Below are 14,912 nucleotides of genomic sequence, written 5' to 3'. Positions count from 1 at the left end.
GACTTCAGTAGACAATGCTTTAGCATAATATAGCATGACTTATGGAGAAAGATAATCCCTTTGAAAATAATGGGATTTCACAAATGTGTTGTATATCTTTATCTCAGTTGTAGCTTGTAGCTGGAAGCCCTTTAATGAATTATACCAATGTTCATAGTGGGTCATTTAAAGTTCCCTAGCGGCAAGACTGGCAAGCTAACTGCATTTTGAATTAACAAAAGAAAAATGTCAGTAACCCATATTTCCATGATAAATGGGCTGGAATTCTCTGCATGACTTTTAAATCTTAAGGGTATGTTATTCTTTTTTAATGCAGACAGCAAATAACACACATACAAAACAAACCCTGAGTGTTGCAAAACAGCCTCCAAGGGTTAAAAAAAGGTATAGCATTCTTCTTCTTAGTATTGTGTTTCCTCCAAGGCTTTAATGCAATGGCCAATAGAAATAGCTGACTCACAATTCAAGTTATTATGAATGGACATGCATATGGGACAAAAGCTTGTGTCACACGGGCTTCTGCAAAATGATTTTATGAAATGACCTAAAAATACTTATAGACAGCTTTACCATTCATTTATTATGGAACCTCCATAATAATATGTTAATAGAATAGGTAAGCTGCCAAATAATCAGACAGAAGATAACTGTAACTTGCAGTTTACTAAACAGTTGCAAAATATGAAGCAATAATGCAAAATAGGTAAAGATGGCAAAGAGCATGTATACATTGAAAAATACTACAAAACAGATTATGAAAGTCACACAAACATGGACACTTTGCAGTAACATTTCTGTGGCTCTGTCAGGTTAACATGTGGCTGTGTAGCACAGTCTCTATAATACAAACAGAGAGTCTAGCTGAGAACTGTTACTTCAATAAAACAATTCAGAGCACAAACAGCTACTTACAATTATCCTTATAATCAGCAACCCTCTTAGTGAAATCCAGGGTAACACAAGTGAATAACTTGAAGGGTCCAAAGCTCAAGGACCAAGGGAGGCCACTACTAGAATTGAAGTACTCTGGTTTCAATTGGGGATAAGTTCCTTATAGTAGTTGGATCTTCTGAGAAAGCTGCATGCTGTTAAGCTCTGATCTAACCAACCTTCATGCTTGTTTTGACTGTAAAGGGCCACTCACCTGGCTGCAAATCACTTGCACAGCTACCTCTGTATCATCAAGTGTGGCCTATCTGAACTGGCAAAGGAGGGAAACAGAGAAACATATTTCCCCTGGACATATCAGTAAACTCAGGGAGAGAAAATGGAGTTAAAGGGTCCTGTGTTCACATATGAGCATAGTGCATAAATGGGCACTCTCTTACAATCTGAAAGTTCAAAAAGAAAAAGTCTGGTCTCTCAAATACAAGTGTCCACTCAGTTATGTACACCTGATCACTGGCAGCTACTGGTATATTTTTTGGGAGGTGCACACAATGCACCCACAGCCACCCCTCTCAGTCGTGTCACCCGTAAAACCGTGGGTCCGCCGCACACCTGTGGGTCATTCAGGTCAGAAGCACATCAACCCCCCCGGTCAGACGATTGGTTAACCCCACACTCCTGGCGACGGGCGTCGGCTTTGTTCCCTGCACCTCCAAGTCTTCCTCTTCCTCTCTCTTTGTTGTGACCCAATAGAATCGCTTCTCCTTTTGGCCAATCGGGAAACGGGTCTCAAGACCTGAATCAGTGTAACAATATCAGTGTGTAACGAATCAGTGTAACAATAGCGAATATTCATTTGCTATTGTCACACAACTGGGTGAGCTTCAGGCTCAGTGCTCTGCCCCCCGAGCCCACCCTTTTTTGAAGCCTATTAGATCCTCTGGCATTAATCACGTGGTTCGAAAAAAATCCATGGAATCCATGCGTCCGGTGCCCTGCATATAGATCCGGATGCATGGATAGGGGGGCAGCGCCCTTGCACCCCTAATGGATTGGGTACCCCTGCACCTGATCCTTAACCAGCTCCCGCCCAGCCTATAACAAAATTACGGCACTTTGATATCTTGTTGATATGGGTGGACCTCATTTGATGGCACGATTTGTTACCGGCCGCATCCACTAGACACAGCTAATCACTGATCAGTGTACTGGCTCGCTGCTGGTACCATGTGACCACTGTGACCAGTCACAGAAGGTGGCATGACAGTTGTAAACAATGGATAGCTTCCTTTCATGCCATACACTGTGTACAATTGTGTTGCTAGCTGTGATTGGTCATTGTGATCACATAGTGCAGACAGGGCCAACCACAGCCCATCTGTATCATGTGATTAGCTCTGTTAAATCACAGCTAATAAAAAAAAAAACTGAATGAATCAGATTCATTCAGTAAAATGTTTGCTTATAGCAAAGTAATGCACTGCTATTAGCAATCATAATGTGTAAAAAAAAATAAAAAAATCTTCCCCAGAGTAGTACAATGGCAACATTATTGCTCTGGTAACAGTGTGTTAAAAAAAATAGTGATTTTTTTTTTTTATACTGTCATCAGTCAGTGTCCCTAAACACCGCCACACCAGTTATATGATAACGCTGTATTGCACTGGTGACCGTATGATGGAAAAAAAAATGTAAATGTTATTTTTACATTTCTTCATTTTCAAAAACATTATGACAAAAAATTACAACTTCAAAAAACTTGTTATGCCTTTTACTAAATACCTTGGGCTACCTATTTTCCAAAAAGGAGACATTTAGGTGTTTTTTGTACTGTACTGTCCTGGAGTTTTCAGGCCTCGAGAAATTAGATCAGAATTGATTAATTTTTAGATATATACCATAGTTTGTGGACTCTAAGGCTTAATGTACATGCAACGTTTTTACAACCTCTTCTGAACGATTTAATGACAGATAGTAACCCATGTTTAAAACGTCCATTTTGCTGCGTTTACATGCTGCGTTGAGCGGCGTTTTGCTGCATTTGCGTTTAGAATATTTTTTTTAAAACAGCCACGAAACATGGCTAAATGCGGGTTACCGGGTTAAGCTGCGTTTTGTCGCATTTAGAAGCATTTGGCTAATAAAAATGCCTCTAAACTCAGCGTCTGAACTCATTTTTTTGCTTCCAAAAAAAATCTTCTAAACTCAACTGCCTAGAAACTACTATAAACAACCCTGTGTACATCTACTGATAAGATAGCATAGAGGAGAGTTCAGGAGCAGTTGGAAAAAATGCCCAACTACTCCTAATCGTCCGTTTACCAGCAGCATTGTACATGAGGCCTAAAAATTTTACACAGACTAAATAATATACACTGATTAGGCTTATTAGCGAAAGCTGCAGTTATGTGTGTTGTGTTTTGTAAGTACCCCTCTGTTTATAGCTGAACGCCTCCTCGCTGTGTAGGTGTAACGTCACACCAATAACTTTGCATTAAGTACAACTTTAGTTGCTTCTTTCCCAGTCAACTCTCTTCCTTCTTTCCGAATATCCTCTCACCTCCTGCAGCCTTGCTCTCCACGGTGGTCCACCTAGTGGTACTTCCTGGTTCGTTCCTGTTCGGCCTATTTAAACTCCCAGCACTTACAGAATGGTGTTCCTCTATTGCTGACAGAACGCCACTGTCAGCTGGGCTTCCAGACTCACTGAACTGAGCTCCAGCTTCCTGAACTGGATCACCAGGACTCCTTGTTTGCAGCTACCGCTCTCATCAACCAGGTCCAGGCTCCCAGGACACACATCCATGCCCAGCTATCTGCAACCGCAAGTACTCTGCTATAGAAACCAATTACTAGACACTGATCCCATACTTGTCACTTGCTTCCAAGTTATGTTCACTGCTATGCTAATCTTATCAAGTACTATGGAGTCTCACTAAAGTCAACTACAGCACTCATGTTTAAGTTCATTGCTAGAGATATCAATTACTATGCTCTGCTTGCTGCTTTGCTTCTATGCCTGTGTTCATTACTGACCTCTAGTGTGCAGTCCCAGTACTGCGGCTACATTTATTCCTATACCTGTGCTATACCATTAATACCAAGATTTACTTTAATGTTGCTTATGCTGGAATAAGCACTATTTACTTTACTGAGGCTGTGATGATAGAACCCAAACTCTTAACTGAGTTAAGAGTGAAACCTTGGTTCGAACCTGAGAAGTCTCCGCAGTTGCGATCCATAAACCTGAATCGAATTTGGCGTATTGTTACAGTAGGCCTCAAATTAACAGCAGCTCACTGTCACACAGACCTCCTGCTGTCAGAGTCAAACGCCATCCCAAGAGGCCGATCTAGGCCACGGCAGCCCTTTTTATATCCTTTCCCAGCATTCTGTTCTGTCCACTCAGCATTCTGGTAATTGTAGTTCAGATCAGTCCTGCTGGCACTGAAACTTCAGCATTCTGAACTACACATCCCACGATGCTTTGCTCTGAATCTTATCACATGAAAAGGAAATGACACAATGAGTTTAGAAACCACTAGAGCAGTGGTTTTTAACCTTGTTGGAGGTACTGAACCCCACCAGTTTCATATGCGCATTCACCGAACCCTTCTTAATTGGAAAAATAAAATATGATTTTGCTTGTGATGGGCACAGTGGCTGCGTGTGATGGGCACAGTGGCTGCATGTGATGGGCACAGTGGCTGTGTATGATGGGTACAGTGGCTGCGTGTGATGGGCACAGTGGCTGCGTGTGATGGGCACAGTGGCTGCGTGTGATGGCATAGTGAGGCTGCAATTTATATATATATATATTATATAATAATAATAATATATAATTATATAATATATATATATTTTTTTTTGCTAGTCGGAGAAGGCTCATTTAAAATAACACAAAAACATTTTTTTTATCTGCCATTTTATATTAATAAAGTGCTGGTCACCTCACCTCAGTCAGCCTCCTCCCCTCCCCCCAATCCAGCCATTTAATTATATGCTCTTAACAGGTTCTACTTACTTTAAAACAAGTTCAGTAGTTTTTTTTTTTAGCACACTGTCTGCTAGGTTCAAATTTCACTAGTCAGGCAGGCTCCTCGAGACTAGTCCTTGCCTCTCTAGCTCGTCACAGGCAGCGCCGACACACAGCTCTCTGCGCATCGCTCTGAGTCTCCCTCTTCCGGCCGTGAGTGGAGTGACGTCACGCCGCTGGAAGGGACCAAGAGACTCCTTCATAGGGGAGGTGACGGTCCCGGATGCAGGAGTGCACTCGGCACACATTTTGTACAGTGCCGCTGGCCGCTCTGGCTATACGAAATGGTATCGCCCAGGGCACCCGTCCGCCCCTGCCTTGTACCAGCGGCCCTGTGTGACCTCCACTGAACCCCAGAGACTCACTCACCGAACCCCTGGGGTCCGATTGAACCCAGGTTAAGAACCACTGCACTAGAGGGAGTCAACCCCACATTAATAACACAGCAAAAATGTCTCTGGATTGCAGGCATTATAGCAAGCTCCTGGCTACACCCGTAAGGACAGATGCTGGAATAAAAATAGTGTTTGTGTATTTATTCCAATTGGCTTTGCTGGACGCTTATGTGCTATACAAAGCGTCAGGATGAACTGGATCCTTCCTAAAATTCCAGGAAGAGATCATCACAGCCCTTCTGTTTCCAGATGGTGCTGTGGCCCAACTTCTCGATGCAAATGCAGTCAGCCGGCTGCATGAGAGGTACTTTCCAGAAGTTCTCCGTGGTACCTCTACCTAAAGATCACCCCAAAAAAAGATGAATTGCCTGCAGAAAATACAGATATATAGGCGTGACATATGCTTTTATTGTCCTTCCTGTCCTGACCAACCTGGTCTCTGCATTGGTGAATGTTTCTGTCGCTACCACACACTAGTGGAGTATTAACATAGGGTACAGCACTGCACAGGGCACACTAACACAAGGTATCGATGAGATGGCCATCACATTTTGAGAGACCCTAATCTGCAACGTTTACAGTTAAAATAAAAGTGCAAAAAAATTTAAATGTAAAATATATATATATATATATATATATATATATATATATATATATATATATTTTTTTTTTTTTTTCTTCTCTCTCTACTGTTCTCTATTTATTGTTCTCTATCTATTGTTACTGTATTTTATGCTAAACTGTAATGTTTTATTTTTACTGTGTTTTATTGTATTTGCTTTTCATATATGGTATGTCTTATGCCGCGTACACACCATCACTTTATGTGATGAAAAAAAACGACATTTTCTGTGAAGTAAAAAACTACATTTTTGAAACTTAAATTTTCAAAAACGACGTTGCCTACACACCATCGTTTTTTCACAATGCTCTAGCAAAGCGAGGTTACGTTCACCACTTTTTTCCATTGACGCTCGCTTCATAACTAGCTTCTGGGCATGCGCTGGTTTAAAAACGTCGTTTTAAACGTAGTTTTTTGCTACACACGGTCAATTTCTGTGAAACAAAAAACTACGTTTTGAAAAACGACACATAAAATTGAAGCATGCTTCAATTTTTTTTTTGTAATTTTTCACAAGACATAAAACGACGTTTTCCCCCACACACGGTCATTTAAATTGACATTTTTAAACATGTCTTTTTTTTTCAGCACATAAAGTGATGGTGTGTACGCGGCATTACTGTTATACTGTAATGTTGCTTCATTTTATTGTAAACCATTATTTTCTTTGCAGGTACACCATTCAGTTGCAGCACAGGTTTATTTATTCTGACAGCAACAGGGTTTACTCTCACGATACGTAAAGCCGTGACTTCAGCACTGTAGGAGGTGATTTCACCACCACAGTCAAAAAAAGAACATATATACCAAAGCATGGGGGCAGGGGTGGAGGGGCAATTTGCACTTAACATTAGGGGCAGATTGCCTCCATGCTTCGGCATATATTTTTTTACTCTTTTTTGGCACAGATTGTTGTTGTTTTATTGAGTTAATGTTTTATTGTTACCATTGTTTGCTTTTCAGGTACACCATTCAGCTGCAGCACGGATTTATTTATTTTGACAACAACAGAGTTTGCTCTCACGATACATATATCAGTGACTCCAGGGCTGTAGGAGGTGATTTCACCACCACAGTTAAAAAAAAAAAACAATGCATGTATGCCCATCATTAGAACTTGGTGGATACAGGGTGATATTCTAATAGTGGGTATTTTTCATTCAGCCCACTGGGTGCATGAAAAAAAAAGAACATTACAATATATGCCCAACAAGGGCCAGCATAGTACTGGTATGTTGCTGGACTTTGAGTGGTTATACCAGAATGATGCCTGCAGGTTTAGGTATCATCTTGGTATCGTTCTTTTCAGCCAATCAACTTTCATGTAAAAGCAATCCTGGTAGCCAATTAGCCTCTAGACAGCTTTTACAAGCAGAGGGAGGGAACGTTTCCCCCCTCCTGCCATCATCCATGGTTTTCTCTGGCTCTCCTGTCCCACCGGGGAACCCGAGAATGCACCCCTGTCCCCCCGTGCTCACGTGCAAAGGCGAATGCAAGTGTTGGTCTCGTTTTATATGTAAACAGCAATTGCACCATGCATGTGAGGTATCACCGCAAACGTCAGATCGAGGGCTGTAATTTTAATAGTAGACCTCCTCCTTAAATCAAAAGTGGTAACCTGCTTTAAAGGCTTTTAAAAATGTATGTAGTTTGTTGTCGCTGCATAGTTTTGGCAAAATGTGCTATCTTGCTATTTTATGGCCTCCGAAACTGTGATAGGTATTTTTTTTAGAACAGAAACTAGAAAATATAAAAAAAATCTAAATCTTTTTTCATTTATATCGCAAAAAAAAAAAAATCCCAGATGTGACCAAATACCACCAAAAGAAAGCTCTGTTTGTGGGAAAAAAGGACGGTTACAGCATTGCATGACTGTGCAATTACCAGTTAGAGCAGCACAGTGCCAAATTGTAAAAAGTGCTCTGGTCATTAAGGGGGATAAATCATTCCGGTCCTTAAGTGGTTAAAGCAGAATCTAACTGTATTCTGAGCATCACAAAGCTAAAATGCTATTTAATATTTTTTTTTATATTCAAAGCAAACTCACCTATCCATCCATGTCTCCATGATTTATTTGGTTGAGAAATCACTTTAAAAAACACCCCCTAGCTTTTCCTCAGCAGTCATAGCCATCTTGAACCATGCAGCATTTACTTCCTGGACTCCGCATGCCCCTAGCCCAGGCATGCGGGAAAGCCCCTCCTCCAGATGAATGAAAAAAAAAAAGCTCATGAAGACTATTAGCCAGATTCAGGTAGAGTTACGCCGCCGTATCAGTAGATACGCCGTCGTAACTCCGAATCTGCGCCGTAGTATATTTAAGCGTATTCTCAAACTGAGATACGATTAAATATTGCTAAGATGCGACTGCCGGCGCCGGCGTATCTTAGCTGTCTATTTACGCTGGCCGCTAGGGGCGTGTACGCTGATTTATGCCTAGAATGTGTAAATCAGCGAAATACGCCTTTACGTAAGGCGTTTTCAGGTGTAAAGATAAACCACCAAAAAAATGGCCCAGCCAATGTTAAGTATGGACGTCGGACCCGCATCGAATTTGTAAATTTTTACGTTGTGTGCGTAAGTCGTCCGTGAATGGGGCTGGCCGTAATTTACGTACACGTCAAAAGCAATGAGTCTTTGCGGCGTAATTTAGAGCATGCGCACTGGGTTACGTCTACGGACGTGGGGTCATGCTTAATTTACATAAAACACGCCCACTTCTTCCATATTTGAATTAGGCGCTCTTACGCCGGCACATTTACACTACGCCGCCGTAACTTAGGATGCAAGTTGTTTGTGAATACTGTACTTGCCTCTCTAACTTACGGCGGCGTAGCGTATATGAGATACGCTACGCCTGCCTAAAGTTACGCACGTCTACCTGAATCTGGCTATATGACATCATTTTGGCCTAGGTCAGAAACCAGGAAGCAGCTGAAGAAATTAAAAGCAAAAGTTTAATACAATTTAGTATAATATACCTTCCTATCTTTTCACTAAGACTAAGGCCGGGTACACACGAACAAACATGTATGGTGAAAGCGGTCCGTCGGACCGTTTTCACCATACATGTCTGCCAGAGGGCTTCTGTACGATGGTTGTACACACCATCGTACAGAAGTCCGCGCGTAAACAATACGCGGGGCGTGTCCGCGGTGTCGCCGCGTCGATGACGCGGTGTCGCCGCGACAATGACGCAGCGACGTGGGCGGCCCGCCTTTAAAATGCTTCCACGCATGCATCGAAGTCATTCGACGCATGCGAGGGACGGCGGGCGCCTGGACATGTACGGTAGGTCTGTACTGACGACCGTACATGTCCGAGCGGGCAGGATTCCAGCGGACGGTTTTAAAACACGTCCAGGAATATTTGTCTGCTGGGAAAAGGCCCGGCGGGCAAATGTTTGCTGGAATTCGGCCCGCTCGCGCCCACACACGACCGAACATGTATGCTGAAACTGGCCCGCGGACCAGTTTCAGCAGACATGTTTGGTCGTGAGTATGGGGCCTAACAGTAAGAATTACAAATAATTAATGTTGATTGAGAGAGTTTAGTTCTGCTTTAAGTATACTAGAAGATAACTGAGTGACTTTTCTGCAACATCCCTTTTTATGTCATGCATATTATTTAGAAATGCATATTATATTGTTGAGCCTTTGGTTTTGCCCTTGCAGTTTATTTGCAGCCTATCATCATAAAAATGCGGCGTGCAGATTAGAATGTTCTGCCCTGACTTCTAAACCTCACACAGTCATTTCTGGTCTGTTCAAAACACTGGAACAATATGCAGTGATCTGGAAGAAATGTCTCGTACTGAACAACCAATGAGCCATAGCATGCTGTATTTTATTATGTAAAATTAAAAAAAAAAAAAAACGACTTGGATTTATTTTCATTGCTTTAAGCGTGACTTTACCCATTTTCTTTCTTAAAGATTGTGGAAACCAAAATTTCACTTGGCAAAGTGAAAAGTCAATTTTTCAATGCACATCATTAAAATGATTACCCTCTAGTACATTAGTGCCTAGTTTTGGTCATCAGGGTCCCCAAACAATGCATGTTTTCCAGTTCTCTTTGCAGGCTAGCAGTTGAGATAGCACAGTTCACTTCTCACAGGTTACAAATATGTACAGCTGTGTCTTTACCTGGTGGTGGAAGAAATACTCAAACACACATCTACCCCTCCACCATAAGCCATTGCAATAGGTCCAAGATGCTCTGCTCATGTACTTTCTGCCTTTCCCATTATACTGAGATGATATTTAATGCTCACCTGTTATAAAAAATACACATGAGCTACCATAGCTGGCTTACTGCACTTCTGAGAATGCTAGATGTGTGTGTGTATATACAATGTACCCAATACCCATTCACATAGGGGGGTCAGGATCTGGGGGCCCCCTTGTTAAAGGGGGCTTCCAGATTCAGATAAGCCCCCCACCCGAAGACCCCAACAACCACCGGGCTAGGCTAGCTCGTGCCCTCCCTTTCCTAGCCTGCCAGGCTGAATGATCAGATATGGGTCTGGTATGGATTTTGGGGGGACCACACACCTTTTTTTACATTTTGGCGGGGTACCCCGAACAGTTTTTTTCTTAATTCTGTATTATATATAGTACACTGACTGCACTATATACTTTCCACTGTATTATATATACTACACTGACTGCACTATATACTCTGAATTGTATTATATATACACTACACTGACTGATTGCACACTACACAAACTACCTGCCTAATCTCTATTTATTCACTATATACAAAAATAAAAAATAAATCTGCGCTATCAGGGTAAACAAGCAGCTACATACAATCCAGTGAAAAAAGGAAAGAAATACAAACAGAAATCCAAAAAATGCAGCGCTGCGAAATGACTAGTGAAAAGACAGTGATGTCTATGTTAAACACACATAAATATAAACAAAAAATGTGAGTCCATGATATGTACATAAATCTTAGGAAATAATAATGAATAGTGTGGTAAGGCACTATAGACCTAAGTCTAAATGACTGTAAAAATATGAGTCCATAAAGGTGAACGTGAAATCAAGAGTCAAGATGATCAATCAAATGACAGTGAAGAGACACCCACGGTGATTCTAATTAAACTGGAATGTTGGTGATAACGCCCGCCACCAGGAGGGAAGGCTTACCAGATGCGATAGACCCAAGTGAGCTTATGCCCAAAGGATCAGTAAAGCTTTGTAAATGGTATGGATGAAAGGATATACCAGAACACACCAAAACGAACAACCAGCAAATAACGGTGAAGTCTTTGCTTAGTGGCAGGTGGAAGGGATAACCTCAGCTGGGAGATGGCTCATGAGATTTGGAGAGCTCCTTTGCTACCGATTCCAGCGATGTCTCCTCTCTAATTCCTCCAGAGAGGCTCAGGAACACCTCTGATGTGCTGTGGGGCTGCTGCAGGCAGGTGGAAGCTGTGAGATGTAACAGGTAACTAGGGTCACTGAGATAGAGGGTAGTCGGTTCAAGGCAAGGTTCGGTGCCAGGTGGGTAGCAGAGGAGACAAGGTCAGGTGGGAGCCGAGGTCAAAACAGATATCAGGCAGAGGAGATCCATTAAACAAGCCGAGGTCAAGGTCAGGAGGTGGGCAGGAGACAGGTCTGGAACTAGCCTGATCAGTAATTTAGAATCACAGGAAACAGGAAACACGGGAACATTGGTAACAGCTGAAGATCAAATAGCACTTCTGCCAAGGGCTGGCTTCCTTATAAGGGCCCATGTAACCTGCTGGCAGAGATGCTGGGACCTAGAGCCCTTCTTATGCCCTGACAGATGCTGGGTCCTAGAGTCCTCCTGTTATTGGTACCCCAACAGTGCCCCCCCCCGACCGGCAGCCTCCGGATGCCCAACTGGGCCAACTTTCTCATATATCTCAAAACAGATTATAGCGCACACATTCAAGAATTACATTTATCCTGCAAGGCTAGTTAAAAACACCTGAACATATTCAAAAAAATACGGGGGTGGTCACATTATATGGTCATATAGTGCTAAGCCCACTTACTGCAACAAAGTACCCCGAGTTTAGGGGGGTCCTACCCTTGTAATAGAATGAAAGATCCTGCGTCTCAACCATGGAAGCCATGGGAGAACTGAAGGGATTCCTGCTATACACTGGTGGCCAAAAATAAGAGGTAATGAGGAGGGGTACTCCAGCCCAAAAAAAATGGTCAGGGTCACTACAATATACAAAAACATACTTGTGGGGCACACACTTAAATGTGTGTAGATTCAAGATGGTGCTGCTACAAGACCAACAAACAGTACAAAACAGATCATAAAGCACACATTCAAGAATGACATTTATCCTACCAGGCTAGTTAAAAACACCTGAACATATTAAAAAAAATATGGGAGTTTGGTCACACTATATGGTCATACAGTGCTAAGCCCACTTACTGCAACAAAGTACCCTGAATGTTTCTCATATATCTGGGGTGGAATTCCCGAAGGAGTCTAGGGGCATCGATGTTGATCTCCAGTTCCCAGGAGCTTTCTTTGGGTGAATAACCCTTGCACTTGATCAGATATTGGATTTGCCTGCCTTGCTTTCTGCAATCCAATACTGACTCCACCTCGTATTCTGTTTCTTCTCCAACAGTTATTGGTAGCGGCGGTGGTTCCACTCTCCCTGGGAATGGATCCATAATGGCTGATTTGGGGGGGGCATGAAAAACTGGGTGAATCCTATAAGAATCAGGCAGGCATAATTTTAACACTACTGGGTTTACCTTACGTTTGACTGGAAACGGCCAGATGTATCTTGGCCCCAGCTTCCTTAATGGGCATGGCAGTTTCAGATTGGCCATTGACAGCCATACCTCATCCCCGACTTTAAGACAGGATTTCCCCCTTTGTATTTTGTCAAAAAACGTATTATAGTTGGTTTGAGCCTTCTGTATGCATTCTGGGAGGGTTCGGTAGTTTTTGCTGTATAAAAATAAGCATGTCCCGAACAGCAGGCACTACTGATTCGGATACAGTTTCAGGCAAAAGGGTGGAATCTATAGTTGGCCAAGAACAGAGACTGGTTTGTGGCTGAGTGTAGCGAATTGTTTTAGGCAAAATCTGCCAGTGGCAGCAGAGAAGCCCAGTTACCCTGGGAAAAGGCTGAGAAACAGTGCAGGTACTGCTCCAAGGTTTGATTTGTGCGCTCTGTTTGTCCATTGCTCTGAGGATGGTAGGCCGATGAGCAAAGTTCTACTTTCAGGGCCTTACAGAGAGCTCTCCAAAACATGGAGGTAAATTGTAACCCCCGATCAAAAACAATGCTACTGGGTAAGCCATGGAGTCTCACAATTTCCTTGATGAATGTATGGGCAGTCTCAGTTGCTGAAGGTGTGCCTACCAAGGGTAGGAAATGGTCCATCTTCGATAGGCCGTCCACCACCACCAGGAGGGTGGAAGATCCACAATAAATTTTACAGATATCTTTTCCCATGGACGGTTAGGAATGGATAAGGGTCTAAACAGGGGTCAAGTTCTGGGGAAAAAAGTGTGGGAACTCCCACCCAAGATCCACTCCCCCACCAAAAAAGAAAAATGATATGCTCATATGCATAATTACTAAACGGCATGTTTTTTTAAAACTATAAGTTCTTTCTAAATCCCGCGATAACTCGTGGCAGACCTCCGCAATGTCTCCTGGGAACAATGACAAAAGCTCCCAGGAGACAGTGCGACATTGAGGAAGTGACGGAATACCCGCACACTACCTGATGAATCCATATACAGGAAGCGGCCAGTAACATAAAGGATTACTAAGGTTCACCTGCCCCTGACAGTGACTTGAGCTGGGCATCACCGCTTAGTGTAGGATTGGCTGTGGCGGCTCGGCTGCTCTTGGATGCTCTAGACCTGCAAAGGGAACTGCGTTCCTGCTGTGAAAAAAGTGCAGGGTCTCCGTTCCCATGCGTTCCCGCAGAACTTGAGCCCTGGGTCTAAACAGTCCCCAGTGTTTTGTCTTGTCGCCCTTGCTACATAGGCACACTGAGCAGGATCTGACAAAGGCTTTACATTCCCGACTAAAGTTGGGCCACCAGAAAGACTGTTTTACGAGCTCCAAAGTGGCCGACTAACTGGTGGTCGTGGTATGTCTTGAAGACATAAAGCCTTGCCTTCTGAGGTATGAACCCTTTTCCCGATGGTCGTCTTCCCTGCTCCAGTGACTGAAGTTTAGACTCTTCAGTGGCAGTTTTCTGCAGGCCTGGTCATCATATAAAGTAGCCATGGCATAAAGAAACATAGTAAAGCTGCAAGCTGTAAGTATGACTCTCTGAGAGATGAACTTATTTGTGATAAAATAGTTCTGGGTATCACTAGTGAAAGTACATGCTGCCACCTATGAAAAACATGATTTAGACCTACAAACAGCAATTGAGATATATCGTACTGCAGAACTTACTGACAAACATATAAAAATCTATTAAGCAGGATAAACTGATTGACAATACCATTGCAGCCTCTAGAATGCAGTAAAGGTTCAAAAACCACCAGCACAAGTTTCAGCACAAGAGTCACCTACACAACTCACCTGATAGGAAGCCTGCATTGTGCAAGTATTGCAGCAATGTGCATGTACAAGAGAAAAAAAGGTGTCCTGCATATGGGAAAATCTGTACTGCATGCAGTAAACCAAATCATTTTGCAAGAGTGTGTCTCCCCAGTAAAATGGAGGCAAGGAAGCTGCACACAATTGAGCAAATGTCAGATCCGGAGCATGCACACCTACTATGGTTTTACGTTTCAGAATGCATTTGTGCTGTAAACACAAAAGGGCAAAAAAATGGTTTGTAAAGATTTGTAAAGATTCCAGAAAGCCAGATTAAACCAGTATAATCCAACCCTGCCAGCTGGACTCGGGTGCAATATATGATGTCATGAGTTTAAAGGACAACATAAAAACTGGCACCCAGAGCACCCCTTCAGCCTAGTAGCACCAAAT

This window comes from Rana temporaria, chromosome 3 (assembly GCF_905171775.1).
Source record: "Rana temporaria chromosome 3, aRanTem1.1, whole genome shotgun sequence".
NCBI classification, from domain to species: domain Eukaryota; kingdom Metazoa; phylum Chordata; class Amphibia; order Anura; family Ranidae; genus Rana; species Rana temporaria.
Note: the sequence above shows the minus strand (reverse complement) of the source record.